The sequence below is a fragment of the Petromyzon marinus genome, chromosome 82 (assembly GCF_048934315.1).
Source record: "Petromyzon marinus isolate PM22_M1 ecotype Great Lakes invasive population chromosome 82, UKy_Petmar_22M1.pri1.0, whole genome shotgun sequence".
Classification (NCBI taxonomy): domain Eukaryota; kingdom Metazoa; phylum Chordata; class Hyperoartia; order Petromyzontiformes; family Petromyzontidae; genus Petromyzon; species Petromyzon marinus.
Genome location: NC_133747.1, coordinates 2873834 through 2893850, shown reverse-complemented (window position 1 = coordinate 2893850; position 20017 = coordinate 2873834).

The window sequence follows — 20017 nt, the reverse complement described above, 5'->3', positions numbered from 1 at the left end:
AAAACCACAAACATCCCAGAATCCTCTCGGTTTGGGGTAAAAATGTTGTCGCTTATTAAATCCCATAAGAAACGTCGCATCGAATAAATGTGATTGAATTCTCCCCGCCTGGACGAGCGGAATTGAATGGTGCAACTGGTTTTGTCTGTGCTGTGTTAAATTCGATGTTTGCATGACTGCTTTTGTTTTATTTTGTGAATAGCAAAAAGCATTCAACCCCATAATACATGTTGTTTTATTGGTCGCTCGTCCATTTCATATCCCATAGCGTAACCACTCATATATTTGGATTCCTCTCGATGAGGCGAGCAGTACGATTACCACCTTGATGGGTCTGCGACGTTTCCTTCCAGAGTTATTACCAAAAAACCACAAACATCCCAGAATCCTCTCGGTTTGGGGTCAAAATGTTGTCGCTTATTAAATCCCATAAGAAACGTCGCATCGAATAAATGTGATTGAATTCTCCCCGCCTGGACGAGCGGAATTGAATGGTGCAACTGGTTTTGTCTGTGCTGTGTTAAATTCGATGTTTGCATGACTGCTTTTGTTTTATTTTGTGAATAGCAAAAAGCATTCAACCCCATAATACATGTTGTTTTATTGGTCGCTCGTCCATTTCATATCCCATAGCGTAACCACTCATATATTTGGATTCCTCTCGATGAGGCGAGCAGTACGATTACCACCTTGATGGGTCTGCGACGTTTCCTTCCAGAGTTATTACCAAAAAAACCACAAACATCCCAGAATCCTCTCGGTTTGGGGTCAAAATGTTGTCGCTTATTAAATCCCATAAGAAACGTCGCATCGAATAAATGTGATTGAATTCTCCCCGCCTGGACGAGCGGAATTGAATGGTGCAACTGGTTTTGCTGTGCTGTGTTAAATTCGATGTTTGCATGACTGCTTTTGTTTTATTTTGTGAATAGCAAAAAGCATTCAACCCCATAATACATGTTGTTTTATTGGTCGCTCGTCCATTTCATATCCCATAGCGTAACCACTCATATATTTGGATTCCTCTCGATGAGGCGAGCAGTACGAGTACCACCTTGATGGGTCTGCGACGTTTCCTTCCAGAGTTATTACCAAAAAACCACAAACATCCCAGAATCCTCTCGGTTTGGGGTCAAAATGCTGTCGCTTATTAAATCCCATAAGAAACGTCGCATCGAATAAATGTGATTGAATTCTCCCCGCCTGGACGAGCGGAATTGAATGGTGCAACTGGTTTTGCTGTGCTGTGTTAAATTCGATGTTTGCATGACTGCTTTTGTTTTATTTTGTGAATAGCAAAAAGCATTCAACCCCATAATACATGTTGTTTTATTGGTCGCTCGTCCATTTCATATCCCATAGCGTAACCACTCATATATTTGGATTCCTCTCGATGAGGCGAGCAGTACGCGTACCACCTTGATGGGTCTGCGACGTTTCCTTCCAGAGTTATTACCAAAAAACCACAAACATCCCAGAATCCTCTCGGTTTGGGGTAAAAATGTTGTCGCTTATTAAATCCCATAAGAAACGTCGCATCGAATAAATGTGATTGAATTCTCCCCGCCTGGACGAGCGGAATTGAATGGTGCAACTGGTTTTGCTGTGCTGTGTTAAATTCGATGTTAGCATTACTGCTTTTGTTTTATTTTGTGAATAGCAAAAAGCATTCAACCCCATAATACATGTTGTTTTATTGGTCGCTCGTCCATTTCATATCCCATAGGGTAACCACTCATATATTTGGATTCCTCTCGATGAGGCGAGCAGTACGAGTACCACCTTGATGGGTCTGCGACATTTCCTTCCAGAGTTATTACCAAAAAACCACAAACATCCCAGAATCCTCTCGGTTTGGGGTAAAAATGTTGTCGCTTATTCAATCCCATAAGAAACGTCGCATCGAATAAATGTGATTGAATTCTCCCCGCCTGGACGAGCGGAATTGAATGGTGCAACTGGTTTTGTCTGTGCTGTGTTAAATTCGATGTTTGCATGACTGCTTTTGTTTTATTTTGTGAATAGCAAAAAGCATTCAACCCCATAATACATGTTGTTTTATTGGTCGCTCGTCCATTTCATATCCCATAGCGTAACCACTCATATATTTGGATTCCTCTCGATGAGGCGAGCAGTACGAGTACCACCTTGATGGGTCTGCGACGTTTCCTTCCAGAGTTATTACCAAAAAACCACAAACATCCCAGAATCCTCTCGGTTTGGGGTCAAAATGTTGTCGCTTATTAAATCCCATAAGAAACGTCGCATCGAATAAATGTGATTGAATTCTCCCCGCCTGGACGAGCGGAATTGAATGGTGCAACTGGTTTTGCTGTGCTGTGTTAAATTCGATGTTAGCATGACTGCTTTTGTTTTATTTTGTGAATAGCAAAAAGCATTCAACCCCATAATACATGTTGTTTTATTGGTCGCTCGTCCATTTCATATCCCATAGCGTAACCACTCATATATTTGGATTCCTCTCGATGAGGCGAGCAGTACGAGTACCACCTTGATGGGTCTGCGACGTTTCCTTCCAGAGTTATTACCAAAAAACCACAAACATCCCAGAATCCTCTCGGTTTGGGGTCAAAATGTTGTCGCTTATTAAATCCCATAAGAAACGTCGCATCGAATAAATGTGATTGAATTCTCCCCGCCTGGACGAGCGGAATTGAATGGTGCAACTGGTTTTGCTGTGCTGTGTTAAATTCGATGTTTGCATGACTGCTTTTGTTTTATTTTGTGAATAGCAAAAAGCATTCAACCCCATAATACATGTTGTTTTATTGGTCGCTCGTCCATTTCATATCCCATAGCGTAACCACTCATATATTTTGATTCCTCTCGATGAGGCGAGCAGTACGAGTACCACCTTGATGGGTCTGCGACGTTTCCTTCCAGAGTTATTACCAAAAAACCACAAACATCCCAGAATCCTCTCGGTTTGGGGTCAAAATGTTGTCGCTTATTAAATCCCATAAGAAACGTCGCATCGAATAAATGTGATTGAATTCTCCCCGCCTGGACGAGCGGAATTGAATGGTGCAACTGGTTTTGCTGTGCTGTGTTAAATTCGATGTTTGCATGACTGCTTTTGTTTTATTTTGTGAATAGCAAAAAGCATTCAACCCCATAATACATGTTGTTTTATTGGTCGCTCGTCCATTTCATATCCCATAGCGTAAGCACTCATATATTTGGATTCCTCTCGATGAGGCGAGCAGTACGAGTACCACCTTGATGGGTCTGCGACGTTTCCTTCCAGAGTTATTACCAAAAAACCACAAACATCCCAGAATCCTCTCGGTTTGGGGTCAAAATGTTGTCGCTTATTAAATCCCATAAGAAACGTCGCATCGAATAAATGTGATTGAATTCTCCCCGCCTGGACGAGCGGAATTGAATGGTGCAACTGGTTTTGCTGTGCTGTGTTAAATTCGATGTTTGCATGACTGCTTTTGTTTTATTTTGTGAATAGCACAAAGCATTCAACCCCATAATACATGTTGTTTTATTGGTCGCTCGTCCATTTCATATCCCATAGCGTAACCACTCATATATTTGGATTCCTCTCGATGAGGCGAGCAGTACGATTACCACCTTGATGGGTCTGCGATGTTTCCTTCCAGAGTTATTACCAAAAAACCACAAACATCCCAGAATCCTCTCGGTTTGGGGTCAAAATGTTGTCGCTTATTAAATCCCATAAGAAACGTCGCATCGAATAAATGTGATTGAATTCTCCCCGCCTGGACGAGCGGAATTGAATGGTGCAACTGGTTTTGCTGTGCTGTGTTAAATTCGATGTTAGCATTACTGCTTTTGTTTTATTTTGTGAATAGCAAAAAGCATTCAACCCCATAATACATGTTGTTTTATTGGTCGCTCGTCCATTTCATATCCCATAGGGTAAACACTCATATATTTGGATTCCTCTCGATGAGGCGAGCAGTACGAGTACCACCTTGATGGGTCTGCGACATTTCCTTCCAGAGTTATTACCAAAAAACCACAAACATCCCAGAATCCTCTCGGTTTGGGGTAAAAATGTTGTCGCTTATTAAATCCCATAAGAAACGTCGCATCGAATAAATGTGATTGAATTCTCCCCGCCTGGACGAGCGGAATTGAATGGTGCAACTGGTTTTGTCTGTGCTGTGTTAAATTCGATGTTTGCATGACTGCTTTTGTTTTATTTTGTGAATAGCAAAAAGCATTCAACCCCATAATACATGTTGTTTTATTGGTCGCTCGTCCATTTCATATCCCATAGCGTAACCACTCATATATTTGGATTCCTCTCGATGAGGCGAGCAGTACGATTACCACCTTGATGGGTCTGCGACGTTTCCTTCCAGAGTTATTACCAAAAAACCACAAACATCCCAGAATCCTGTCGGTTTGGGGTCAAAATGTTGTCGCTTATTAAATCCCATAAGAAACGTCGCATCGAATAAATGTGATTGAATTCTCCCCGCCTAGACGAGCGGAATTGAATGGTGCAACTGGTTTTGCTGTGCTGTGTTAAATTCGATGTTTGCATGACTGCTTTTGTTTTATTTTGTGAATAGCAAAAAGCATTCAACCCCATAATACATGTTGTTTTATTGGTCGCTCGTCCATTTCATATCCCATAGCGTAAGCACTCATATATTTGGATTCCTCTCGATGAGGCGAGCAGTACGAGTACCACCTTGATGGGTCTACGACGTTTCCTTCCAGAGTTATTACCAAAAAACCACAAACATCCCAGAATCCTCTCGGTTTGGGGTCAAAATGTTGTCGCTTATTAAATCCCATAAGAAACGTCGCATCGAATAAATGTGATTGAATTCTCCCCGCCTGGACGAGCGGAATTGAATGGTGCAACTGGTTTTGCTGTGCTGTGTTAAATTCGATGTTTGCATGACTGCTTTTGTTTTATTTTGTGAATAGCAAAAAGCATTCAACCCCATAATACATGTTGTTTTATTGGTCGCTCGTCCATTTCATATCCCATAGCGTAACCACTCATATATTTGGATTCCTCTCGATGAGGCGAGCAGTACGAGTACCACCTTGATGGGTCTGCGACGTTTCCTTCCAGAGTTATTACCAAAAAACCACAAACATCCCAGAATCCTCTCGGTTTGGGGTCAAAATGCTGTCGCTTATTAAATCCCATAAGAAACCTCGCATCGAATAAATGTGATTGAATTCTCCCCGCCTGGACTAGCGGAATTGAATGGTGCAACTGGTTTTGCTGTGCTGTGTTAAATTCGATGTTTGCATGACTGCTTTTGTTTTATTTTGTGAATAGCAAAAAGCATTCAACCCCATAATACATGTTGTTTTATTGATCGCTCGTCCATTTCATATCCCATAGCGTAACCACTCATATATTTGGATTCCTCTCGATGAGGCGAGCAGTACGAGTACCACCTTGATGGGTCTGCGACGTTTCCTTCCAGAGTTATTACCAAAAAACCACAAACATCCCAGAATCCTCTCGGTTTGGGGTCAAAATGTTGTCGCTTATTAAATCCCATAAGAAACGTCGCATCGAATAAATGTGATTGAATTCTCCCCGCCTGGACGAGCGGAATTGAATGGTGCAACTGGTTTTGTCTGTGCTGTGTTAAATTCGATGTTTGCATGACTGCTTTTGTTTTATTTTGTGAATAGCAAAAAGCATTCAACCCCATAATACATGTTGTTTTATTGGTCGCTCGTCCATTTCATATCCCATAGCGTAACCACTCATATATTTGGATTCCTCTCGATGAGGCGAGCAGTACGATTACCACCTTGATGGGTCTGCGACGTTTCCTTCCAGAGTTATTACCAAAAAACCACAAACATCCCAGAATCCTCTCGGTTTGGGGTCAAAATGTTGTCGCTTATTAAATCCCATAAGAAACGTCGCATCGAATAAATGTGATTGAATTCTCCCCGCCTGGACGAGCGGAATTGAATGGTGCAACTGGTTTTGCTGTGCTGTGTTAAATTCGATGTTTGCATGACTGCTTTTGTTTTATTTTGTGAATAGCAAAAAGCATTCAACCCCATAATACATGTTGTTTTATTGGTCGCTCGTCCATTTCATATCCCATAGCGTAAGCACTCATATATTTGGATTCCTCTCGATGAGGCGAGCAGTACGAGTACCACCTTGATGGGTCTGCGACGTTTCCTTCCAGAGTTATTACCAAAAAACCACAAACATCCCAGAATCCTCTCGGTTTGGGGTCAAAATGTTGTCGCTTATTAAATCCCATAAGAAACGTCGCATCGAATAAATGTGATTGAATTCTCCCCGCCTGGACGAGCGGAATTGAATGGTGCAACTGGTTTTGCTGTGCTGTGTTAAATTCGATGTTTGCATGACTGCTTTTGTTTTATTTTGTGAATAGCAAAAAGCATTCAACCCCATAATACATGTTGTTTTATTGGTCGCTCGTCCATTTCATATCCCATAGCGTAACCACTCATATATTTGGATTCCTCTCGATGAGGCGAGCAGTACGATTACCACCTTGATGGGTCTGCGATGTTTCCTTCCAGAGTTATTACCAAAAAACCACAAACATCCCAGAATCCTCTCGGTTTGGGGTCAAAATGTTGTCGCTTATTAAATCCCATAAGAAACGTCGCATCGAATAAATGTGATTGAATTCTCCCCGCCTGGACGAGCGGAATTGAATGGTGCAACTGGTTTTGCTGTGCTGTGTTAAATTCGATGTTAGCATTACTGCTTTTGTTTTATTTTGTGAATAGCAAAAAGCATTCAACCCCATAATACATGTTGTTTTATTGGTCGCTCGTCCATTTCATATCCCATAGGGTAACCACTCATATATTTGGATTCCTCTCGATGAGGCGAGCAGTACGAGTACCACCTTGATGGGTCTGCGACATTTCCTTCCAGAGTTATTACCAAAAAACCACAAACATCCCAGAATCCTCTCGGTTTGGGGTAAAAATGTTGTCGCTTATTAAATCCCATAAGAAACGTCGCATCGAATAAATGTGATTGAATTCTCCCCGCCTGGACGAGCGGAATTGAATGGTGCAACTGGTTTTGTCTGTGCTGTGTTAAATTCGATGTTTGCATGACTGCTTTTGTTTTATTTTGTGAATAGCAAAAAGCATTCAACCCCATAATACATGTTGTTTTATTGGTCGCTCGTCCATTTCATATCCCATAGCGTAACCACTCATATATTTGGATTCCTCTCGATGAGGCGAGCAGTACGATTACCACCTTGATGGGTCTGCGACGTTTCCTTCCAGAGTTATTACCAAAAAACCACAAACATCCCAGAATCCTCTCGGTTTGGGGTCAAAATGTTGTCGCTTATTAAATCCCATAAGAAACGTCGCATCGAATAAATGTGATTGAATTCTCCCCGCCTAGACGAGCGGAATTGAATGGTGCAACTGGTTTTGCTGTGCTGTGTTAAATTCGATGTTTGCATGACTGCTTTTGTTTTATTTTGTGAATAGCAAAAAGCATTCAACCCCATAATACATGTTGTTTTATTGGTCGCTCGTCCATTTCATATCCCATAGCGTAAGCACTCATATATTTGGATTCCTCTCGATGAGGCGAGCAGTACGAGTACCACCTTGATGGGTCTACGACGTTTCCTTCCAGAGTTATTACCAAAAAACCACAAACATCCCAGAATCCTCTCGGTTTGGGGTCAAAATGTTGTCGCTTATTAAATCCCATAAGAAACGTCGCATCGAATAAATGTGATTGAATTCTCCCCGCCTGGACGAGCGGAATTGAATGGTGCAACTGGTTTTGCTGTGCTGTGTTAAATTCGATGTTTGCATGACTGCTTTTGTTTTATTTTGTGAATAGCAAAAAGCATTCAACCCCATAATACATGTTGTTTTATTGGTCGCTCGTCCATTTCATATCCCATAGCGTAACCACTCATATATTTGGATTCCTCTCGATGAGGCGAGCAGTACGAGTACCACCTTGATGGGTCTGCGACGTTTCCTTCCAGAGTTATTACCAAAAAACCACAAACATCCCAGAATCCTCTCGGTTTGGGGTCAAAATGCTGTCGCTTATTAAATCCCATAAGAAACGTCGCATCGAATAAATGTGATTGAATTCTCCCCGCCTGGACTAGCGGAATTGAATGGTGCAACTGGTTTTGCTGTGCTGTGTTAAATTCGATGTTTGCATGACTGCTTTTGTTTTATTTTGTGAATAGCAAAAAGCATTCAACCCCATAATACATGTTGTTTTATTGATCGCTCGTCCATTTCATATCCCATAGCGTAACCACTCATATATTTGGATTCCTCTCGATGAGGCGAGCAGTACGAGTACCACCTTGATGGGTCTGCGACGTTTCCTTCCAGAGTTATTACCAAAAAACCACAAACATCCCAGAATCCTCTCGGTTTGGGGTCAAAATGTTGTCGCTTATTAAATCCCATAAGAAACGTCGCATCGAATAAATGTGATTGAATTCTCCCCGCCTGGACGAGCGGAATTGAATGGTGCAACTGGTTTTGCTGTGCTGTGTTAAATTCGATGTTTGCATGACTGCTTTTGTTTTATTTTGTGAATAGCAAAAAGCATTCAACCCCATAATACATGTTGTTTTATTGGTCGCTCGTCCATTTCATATCCCATAGCGTAACCACTCATATATTTGGATTTCTCTCGATGAGGCGAGCAGTACGAGTACCACCTTGATGGGTCTGCGACGTTTCCTTCCAGAGTTATTACCAAAAAACCACAAACATCCCAGAATCCTCTCGGTTTGGGGTCAAAATGTTGTCGCTTATTAAATCCCATAAGAAACGTCGCATCGAATAAATGTGATTGAATTCTCCCCGCCTGGACGAGCGGAATTGAATGGTGCAACTGGTTTTGTCTGTGCTGTGTTAAATTCGATGTTTGCATGACTGCTTTTGTTTTATTTTGTGAATAGCAAAAAGCATTCAACCCCATAATACATGTTGTTTTATTGATCGCTCGTCCATTTCATATCCCATAGCGTAACCACTCATATATTTGGATTCCTCTCGATGAGGCGAGCAGTACGAGTACCACCTTGATGGGTCTGCGACGTTTCCTTCCAGAGTTATTACCAAAAAACCACAAACATCCCAGAATCCTCTCGGTTTGGGGTCAAAATGTTGTCGCTTATTAAATCCCATAAGAAACGTCGCATCGAATAAATGTGATTGAATTCTCCCCGCCTGGACGAGCGGAATTGAATGGTGCAACTGGTTTTGTCTGTGCTGTGTTAAATTCGATGTTTGCATGACTGCTTTTGTTTTATTTTGTGAATAGCAAAAAGCATTCAACCCCATAATACATGTTGTTTTATTGGTCGCTCGTCCATTTCATATCCCATAGCGTAACCACTCATATATTTGGATTCCTCTCGATGAGGCGAGCAGTACGAGTACCACCTTGATGGGTCTGCGACGTTTCCTTCCAGAGTTATTACCAAAAAACCACAAACATCCCAGAATCCTCTCGGTTTGGGGTCAAAATGTTGTCGCTTATTAAATCCCATAAGAAACGTCGCATCGAATAAATGTGATTGAATTCTCCCCGCCTGGACGAGCGGAATTGAATGGTGCAACTGGTTTTGTCTGTGCTGTGTTAAATTCGATGTTTGCATGACTGCTTTTGTTTTATTTCGTGAATAGCAAAAAGCATTCAACCCCATAATACATGTTGTTTTATTGATCGCTCGTCCATTTCATATCCCATAGCGTAACCACTCATATATTTGGATTCCTCTCGATGAGGCGAGCAGTACGAGTACCACCTTGATGGGTCTGCGACGTTTCCTTCCAGAGTTATTACCAAAAAACCACAAACATCCCAGAATCCTCTCGGTTTGGGGTCAAAATGTTGTCGCTTATTAAATCCCATAAGAAACGTCGCATCGAATAAATGTGATTGAATTCTCCCCGCCTGGACGAGCGGAATTGAATGGTGCAACTGGTTTTGTCTGTGCTGTGTTAAATTCGATGTTTGCATGACTGCTTTTGTTTTATTTTGTGAATAGCAAAAAGCATTCAACCCCATAATACATGTTGTTTTATTGGTCGCTCGTCCATTTCATATCCCATAGCGTAACCACTCATATATTTGGATTCCTCTCGATGAGGCGAGCAGTACGATTACCACCTTGATGGGTCTGCGACGTTTCCTTCCAGAGTTATTACCAAAAAACCACAAACATCCCAGAATCCTCTCGGTTTGGGGTCAAAATGTTGTCGCTTATTAAATCCCATAAGAAACGTCGCATCGAATAAATGTGATTGAATTCTCCCCGCCTGGACGAGCGGAATTGAATGGTGCAACTGGTTTTGCTGTACTGTGTTAAATTCGATGTTAGCATTACTGCTTTTGTTTTATTTTGTGAATAGCAAAAAGCATTCAACCCCATAATACATGTTGTTTTATTGGTCGCTCGTCCATTTCATATCCCATAGGGTAACCACTCATATATTTGGATTCCTCTCGATGAGGCGAGCAGTACGAGTACCACCTTGATGGGTCTGCGACGTTTCCTTCCAGAGTTATTACCAAAAAACCACAAACATCCCAGAATCCTCTCGGTTTGGGGTCAAAATGTTGTCGCTTATTAAATCCCATAAGAAACGTCGCATCGAATAAATGTGATTGAATTCTCCCCGCCTGGACGAGCGGAATTGAATGGTGCAACTGGTTTTGCTGTACTGTGTTAAATTCGATGTTAGCATTACTGCTTTTGTTTTATTTTGTGAATAGCAAAAAGCATTCAACCCCATAATACATGTTGTTTTATTGGTCGCTCGTCCATTTCATATCCCATAGGGTAACCACTCATATATTTGGATTCCTCTCGATGAGGCGAGCAGTACGCGTACCACCTTGATGGGTCTGCGACGTTTCCTTCCAGAGTTATTACCAAAAAACCACAAACATCCCAGAATCCTCTCGGTTTGGGGTCAAAATGTTGTCGCTTATTAAATCCCATAAGAAACGTCGCATCGAATAAATGTGATTGAATTCTCCCCGCCTGGACGAGCGGAATTGAATGGTGCAACTGGTTTTGCTGTGCTGTGTTAAATTCGATGTTTGCATGACTGCTTTTGTTTTATTTTGTGAATAGCAAAAAGCATTCAACCCCATAATACATGTTGTTTTATTGGTCGCTCGTCCATTTCATATCCCATAGCGTAACCACTCATATATTTTGATTCCTCTCGATGAGGCGAGCAGTACGAGTACCACCTTGATGGGTCTGCGACGTTTCCTTCCAGAGTTATTACCAAAAAACCACAAACATCCCAGAATCCTCTCGGTTTGGGGTCAAAATGTTGTCGCTTATTAAATCCCATAAGAAACGTCGCATCGAATAAATGTGATTGAATTTTCCCCGCCTGGACGAGCGGAATTGAATGGTGCAACTGGTTTTGCTGTGCTGTGTTAAATTCGATGTTTGCATGACTGCTTTTGTTTTATTTTGTGAATAGCAAAAAGCATTCAACCCCATAATACATGTTGTTTTATTGGTCGCTCGTCCATTTCATATCCCATAGCGTAACCACTCATATATTTGGATTTCTCTCGATGAGGCGAGCAGTACGAGTACCACCTTGATGGGTCTGCGACGTTTCCTTCCAGAGTTATTACCAAAAAACCACAAACATCCCAGAATCCTCTCGGTTTGGGGTCAAAATGTTGTCGCTTATTAAATCCCATAAGAAACGTCGCATCGAATAAATGTGATTGAATTCTCCCCGCCTGGACGAGCGGAATTGAATGGTGCAACTGGTTTTGTCTGTGCTGTGTTAAATTCGATGTTTGCATGACTGCTTTTGTTTTATTTTGTGAATAGCAAAAAGCATTCAACCCCATAATACATGTTGTTTTATTGGTCGCTCGTCCATTTCATATCCCATAGCGTAACCACTCATATATTTGGATTCCTCTCGATGAGGCGAGCAGTACGATTACCACCTTGATGGGTCTGCGACGTTTCCTTCCAGAGTTATTACCAAAAAACCACAAACATCCCAGAATCCTCTCGGTTTGGGGTCAAAATGTTGTCGCTTATTAAATCCCATAAGAAACGTCGCATCGAATAAATGTGATTGAATTCTCCCCGCCTGGACGAGCGGAATTGAATGGTGCAACTGGTTTTGCTGTACTGTGTTAAATTCGATGTTAGCATTACTGCTTTTGTTTTATTTTGTGAATAGCAAAAAGCATTCAACCCCATAATACATGTTGTTTTATTGGTCGCTCGTCCATTTCATATCCCATAGGGTAACCACTCATATATTTGGATTCCTCTAGATGAGGCGAGCAGTACGCGTACCACCTTGATGGGTCTGCGACGTTTCCTTCCAGAGTTATTACCAAAAAACCACAAACATCCCAGAATCCTCTCGGTTTGGGGTCAAAATGTTGTCGCTTATTAAATCCCATAAGAAACGTCGCATCGAATAAATGTGATTGAATTCTCCCCGCCTGGACGAGCGGAATTGAATGGTGCAACTGGTTTTGCTGTGCTGTGTTAAATTCGATGTTTGCATGACTGCTTTTGTTTTATTTTGTGAATAGCAAAAAGCATTCAACCCCATAATACATGTTGTTTTATTGGTCGCTCGTCCATTTCATATCCCATAGCGTAACCACTCATATATTTTGATTCCTCTCGATGAGGCGAGCAGTACGAGTACCACCTTGATGGGTCTGCGACGTTTCCTTCCAGAGTTATTACCAAAAAACCACAAACATCCCAGAATCCTCTCGGTTTGGGGTCAAAATGCTGTCGCTTATTAAATCCCATAAGAAACGTCGCATCGAATAAATGTGATTGAATTCTCCCCGCCTGGACGAGCGGAATTGAATGGTGCAACTGGTTTTGCTGTGCTGTGTTAAATTCGATGTTTGCATGACTGCTTTTGTTTTATTTTGTGAATAGCAAAAAGCATTCAACCCCATAATACATGTTGTTTTATTGGTCGCTCGTCCATTTCATATCCCATAGCGTAACCACTCATATATTTGGATTCCTCTCGATGAGGCGAGCAGTACGCGTACCACCTTGATGGGTCTGCGACGTTTCCTTCCAGAGTTATTACCAAAAAACCACAAACATCCCAGAATCCTCTCGGTTTGGGGTCAAAATGTTGTCGCTTATTAAATCCCATAAGAAACGTCGCATCGAATAAATGTGATTGAATTCTCCCCGCCTGGACGAGCGGAATTGAATGGTGCAACTGGTTTTGCTGTGCTGTGTTAAATTCGATGTTAGCATTACTGCTTTTGTTTTATTTTGTGAATAGCAAAAAGCATTCAACCCCATAATACATGTTGTTTTATTGGTCGCTCGTCCATTTCATATCCCATAGGGTAACCACTCATATATTTGGATTCCTCTCGATGAGGCGAGCAGTACGAGTACCACCTTGATGGGTCTGCGACATTTCCTTCCAGAGTTATTACCAAAAAACCACAAACATCCCAGAATCCTCTCGGTTTGGGGTAAAAATGTTGTCGCTTATTAAATCCCATAAGAAACGTCGCATCGAATAAATGTGATTGAATTCTCCCCGCCTGGACGAGCGGAATTGAATGGTGCAACTGGTTTTGTCTGTGCTGTGTTAAATTCGATGTTTGCATGACTGCTTTTGTTTTATTTTGTGAATAGCAAAAAGCATTCAACCCCATAATACATGTTGTTTTATTGGTCGCTCGTCCATTTCATATCCCATAGCGTAACCACTCATATATTTGGATTCCTCTCGATGAGGCGAGCAGTACGATTACCACCTTGATGGGTCTGCGACGTTTCCTTCCAGAGTTATTACCAAAAAACCACAAACATCCCAGAATCCTCTCGGTTTGGGGTCAAAATGTTGTCGCTTATTAAATCCCATAAGAAACGTCGCATCGAATAAATGTGATTGAATTCTCCCCGCCTGGACGAGCGGAATTGAATGGTGCAACTGGTTTTGCTGTGCTGTGTTAAATTCGATGTTTGCATGACTGCTTTTGTTTTATTTTGTGAATAGCAAAAAGCATTCAACCCCATAATACATGTTGTTTTATTGGTCGCTCGTCCATTTCATATCCCATAGCGTAACCACTCATATATTTGGATTCCTCTCGATGAGGCGAGCAGTACGAGTACCACCTTGATGGGTCTGCGACGTTTCCTTCCAGAGTTATTACCAAAAAAACACAAACATCCCAGAATCCTCTCGGTTTGGGGTCAAAATGTTGTCGCTTATTAAATCCCATAAGAAACGTCGCATCGAATAAATGTGATTGAATTCTCCCCGCCTGGACGAGCGGAATTGATTGGTGCAACTGGTTTTGCTGTGCTGTGTTAAATTCGATGTTTGCATGACTGCTTTTGTTTTATTTTGTGAATAGCAAAAAGCATTCAACCCCATAATACATGTTGTTTTATTGGTCGCTCGTCCATTTCATATCCCATAGCGTAACCACTCATATATTTGGATTTCTCTCGATGAGGCGAGCAGTACGAGTACCACCTTGATGGGTCTGCGACGTTTCCTTCCAGAGTTATTACCAAAAAACCACAAACATCCCAGAATCCTCTCGGTTTGGGGTCAAAATGTTGTCGCTTATTAAATCCCATAAGAAACGTCGCATCGAATAAATGTGATTGAATTCTCCCCGCCTGGACGAGCGGAATTGAATGGTGCAACTGGTTTTGCTGTGCTGTGTTAAATTCGATGTTTGCATGACTGCTTTTGTTTTATTTTGTGAATAGCAAAAAGCATTCAACCCCATAATACATGTTGTTTTATTGGTCGCTCGTCCATTTCATATCCCATAGCGTAACCACTCATATATTTGGATTTCTCTCGATGAGTCGAGCAGTACGAGTACCACCTTGATGGGTCTGCGACGTTTCCTTCCAGAGTTATTACCAAAAAACCACAAACATCCCAGAATCCTCTCGGTTTGGGGTCAAAATGCTGTCGCTTATTAAATCCCATAAGAAACGTCGCATCGAATAAATGTGATTGAATTCTCTCCGCCTGGACGAGCGGAATTGAATGGTGCAACTGGTTTTGCTGTGCTGTGTTAAATTCGATGTTTGCATGACTGCTTTTGTTTTATTTTGTGAATAGCAAAAAGCATTCAACCCCATAATACATGTTGTTTTATTGGTCGCTCGTCCATTTCATATCCCATAGCGTAACCACTCATATATTTGGATTCCTCTCGATGAGGCGAGCAGTACGATTACCACCTTGATGGGTCTGCGACGTTTCCTTCCAGAGTTATTACCAAAAAACCACAAACATCCCAGAATCCTCTCGGTTTGGGGTCAAAATGTTGTCGCTTATTAAATCCCATAAGAAACGTCGCATCGAATAAATGTGATTGAATTCTCCCCGCCTGGACGAGCGGAATTGAATGGTGCAACTGGTTTTGCTGTGCTGTGTTAAATTCGATGTTAGCATTACTGCTTTTGTTTTATTTTGTGAATAGCAAAAAGCATTCAACCCCATAATACATGTTGTTTTATTGGTCGCTCGTCCATTTCATATCCCATAGGGTAACCACTCATATATTTGGATTCCTCTCGATGAGGCGAGCAGTACGAGTACCACCTTGATGGGTCTGCGACATTTCCTTCCAGAGTTATTACCAAAAAACCACAAACATCCCAGAATCCTCTCGGTTTGGGGTAAAAATGTTGTCGCTTATTAAATCCCATAAGAAACGTCGCATCGAATAAATGTGATTGAATTCTCCCCGCCTGGACGAGCGGAATTGAATGGTGCAACTGGTTTTGTCTGTGCTGTGTTAAATTCGATGTTTGCATGACTGCTTTTGTTTTATTTTGTGAATAGCAAAAAGCATTCAACCCCATAATACATGTTGTTTTATTGGTCGCTCGTCCATTTCATATCCCATAGGGTAACCACTCATATATTTGGATTCCTCTCGATGAGGCGAGCAGTACGAGTACCACCTTGATGGGTCTGCGACATTTCCTTCCAGAGTTATTACCAAAAAAACACAAACATCCCAGAATCCTCTCGGTTTGGGGTCAAAATGTTGTCGCTTATTAAATCCCATAAGAAACGTCGCATCGAATAAATGTGATTGAATTCTCCCCGCCTGGACGAGCGGAATTGAATGGTGCAACTGGTTTTGCTGTGCTGTGTTAAATTCGATGTTAGCATTACTGCTTTTGTTTTATTTTGTGAATAGCAAAAAGCATTCAACCCCATAATACATGTTGTTTTATTGGTCGCTCGTCCATTTCATATCCCATAGGGTAACCACTCATATATTTGGATTCCTCTCGATGAGTCGAGCAGTACGAGTACCACCTTGATGGGTCTGCGACATTTCCTTCCAGAGTTATTACCAAAAAACCACAAACATCCCAGAATCCTCTCGGTTTGGGGTAAAAATGTTGTCGCTTATTAAATCCCATAAGAAACGTCGCATCGAATAAATGTGATTGAATTCTCCCCGCCTGGACGAGCGGAATTGAATGGTGCAACTGGTTTTGTCTGTGCTGTGTTAAATTCGATGTTTGCATGACTGCTTTTGTTTTATTTTGTGAATAGCAAAAAGCATTCAACCCCATAATACATGTTGTTTTATTGGTCGCTCGTCCATTTCATATCCCATAGCGTAACCACTCATATATTTGGATTCCTCTCGATGAGGCGAGCAGTACGATTACCACCTTGATGGGTCTGCGACGTTTCCTTCCAGAGTTATTACCAAAAAACCACAAACATCCCAGAATCCTCTCAGTTTGGGGTCAAAATGTTGTCGCTTATTAAATCCCATAAGAAACGTCGCATCGAATAAATGTGATTGAATTCTCCCCGCCTGGACGAGCGGAATTGAATGGTGCAACTGGTTTTGCTGTGCTGTGTTAAATTCGATGTTTGCATGACTGCTTTTGTTTTATTTTGTGAATAGCAAAAAGCATTCAACCCCATAATACATGTTGTTTTATTGGTCGCTCGTCCATTTCATATCCCATAGCGTAACCACTCATATATTTGGATTCCTCTCGATGAGGCGAGCAGTACGAGTACCACCTTGATGGGTCTGCGACGTTTCCTTCCAGAGTTATTACCAAAAAAACACAAACATCCCAGAATCCTCTCGGTTTGGGGTCAAAATGTTGTCGCTTATTAAATCCCATAAGAAACGTCGCATCGAATAAATGTGATTGAATTCTCCCCGCCTGGACGAGCGGAATTGAATGGTGCAACTGGTTTTGCTGTGCTGTGTTAAATTCGATGTTTGCATGACTGCTTTTGTTTTATTTTGTGAATAGCAAAAAGCATTCAACCCCATAATACATGTTGTTTTATTGGTCGCTCGTCCATTTCATATCCCATAGCGTAACCACTCATATATTTGGATTTCTCTCGATGAGGCGAGCAGTACGAGTACCACCTTGATGGGTCTGCGACGTTTCCTTCCAGAGTTATTACCAAAAAACCACAAACATCCCAGAATCCTCTCGGTTTGGGGTCAAAATGTTGTCGCTTATTAAATCCCATAAGAAACGTCGCATCGAATAAATGTGATTGAATTCTCCCCGCCTGGACGAGCGGAATTGAATGGTGCAACTGGTTTTGCTGTGCTGTGTTAAATTCGATGTTTGCATGACTGCTTTTGTTTTATTTTGTGAATAGCAAAAAGCATTCAACCCCATAATACATGTTGTTTTATTGGTCGCTCGTCCATTTCATATCCCATAGCGTAACCACTCATATATTTGGATTTCTCTCGATGAGGCGAGCAGTACGAGTACCACCTTGATGGGTCTGCGACGTTTCCTTCCAGAGTTATTACCAAAAAACCACAAACATCCCAGAATCCTCTCGGTTTGGGGTCAAAATGCTGTCGCTTATTAAATCCCATAAGAAACGTCGCATCGAATAAATGTGATTGAATTCTCTCCGCCTGGACGAGCGGAATTGAATGGTGCAACTGGTTTTGCTGTGCTGTGTTAAATTCGATGTTTGCATGACTGCTTTTGTTTTATTTTGTGAATAGCAAAAAGCATTCAACCCCATAATACATGTTGTTTTATTGGTCGCTCGTCCATTTCATATCCCATAGCGTAACCACTCATATATTTGGATTCCTCTCGATGAGGCGAGCAGTACGATTACCACCTTGATGGGTCTGCGACGTTTCCTTCCAGAGTTATTACCAAAAAACCACAAACATCCCAGAATCCTCTCGGTTTGGGGTCAAAATGTTGTCGCTTATTAAATCCCATAAGAAACGTCGCATCGAATAAATGTGATTGAATTCTCCCCGCCTAGACGAGCGGAATTGAATGGTGCAACTGGTTTTGCTGTGCTGTGTTAAATTCGATGTTAGCATTACTGCTTTTGTTTTATTTTGTGAATAGCAAAAAGCATTCAACCCCATAATACATGTTGTTTTATTGGTCGCTCGTCCATTTCATATCCCATAGGGTAACCACTCATATATTTGGATTCCTCTCGATGAGGCGAGCAGTACGAGTACCACCTTGATGGGTCTGCGACATTTCCTTCCAGAGTTATTACCAAAAAACCACAAACATCCCAGAATCCTCTCGGTTTGGGGTAAAAATGTTGTCGCTTATTAAATCCCATAAGAAACGTCGCATCGAATAAATGTGATTGAATTCTCCCCGCCTGGACGAGCGGAATTGAATGGTGCAACTGGTTTTGTCTGTGCTGTGTTAAATTCGATGTTTGCATGACTGCTTTTGTTTTATTTTGTGAATAGCAAAAAGCATTCAACCCCATAATACATGTTGTTTTATTGGTCGCTCGTCCATTTCATATCCCATAGGGTAACCACTCATATATTTGGATTCCTCTCGATGAGGCGAGCAGTACGAGTACCACCTTGATGGGTCTGCGACATTTCCTTCCAGAGTTATTACCAAAAAACCACAAACATCCCAGAATCCTCTCGGTTTGGGGTAAAAATGTTGTCGCTTATTAAATCCCATAAGAAACGTCGCATCGAATAAATGTGATTGAATTCTCCCCGCCTGGACGAGCGGAATTGAATGGTGCAACTGGTTTTGTCTGTGCTGTGTTAAATTCGATGTTTGCATGACTGCTTTTGTTTTATTTTGTGAATAGCAAAAAGCATTCAACCCCATAATACATGTTGTTTTATTGGTCGCTCGTCCATTTCATATCCCATAGCGTAACCACTCATATATTTGGATTCCTCTCGATGAGGCGAGCAGTACGATTACCATCTTGATGGGTCTGCGACGTTTCCTTCCAGAGTTATTACCAAAAAACCACAAACATCCCAGAATCCTCTCGGTTTGGGGTCAAAATGTTGTCGCTTATTAAATCCCATAAGAAACGTCGCATCGAATAAATGTGATTGAATTCTCCCCGCCTGGACGAGCGGAATTGAATGGTGCAACTGGTTTTGCTGTGCTGTGTTAAATTCGATGTTTGCATGACTGCTTTTGTTTTATTTTGTGAATAGCAAAAAGCATTCAACCCCATAATACATGTTGTTTTATTGGTCGCTCGTCCATTTCATATCCCATAGCGTAACCACTCATATATTTGGATTCCTCTCGATGAGGCGAGCAGTACGATTACCACCTTGATGGGTCTGCGACGTTTCCTTCCAGAGTTATTACCAAAAAACCACAAACATCCCAGAATCCTCTCGGTTTGGGGTCAAAATGCTGTCGCTTATTAAATCCCATAAGAAACGTCGCATCGAATAAATGTGATTGAATTCTCCCCGCCTGGACGAGCGGAATTGAATGGTGCAACTGGTTTTGCTGTGCTGTGTTAAATTCGATGTTTGCATGACTGCTTTTGTTTTATTTTGTGAATAGCAAAAAGCATTCAACCCCATAATACATGTTGTTTTATTGGTCGCTCGTCCATTTCATATCCCATAGCGTAACCACTCATATATTTGGATTCCTCTCGATGAGGCGAGCAGTACGATTACCACCTTGATGGGTCTGCGACGTTT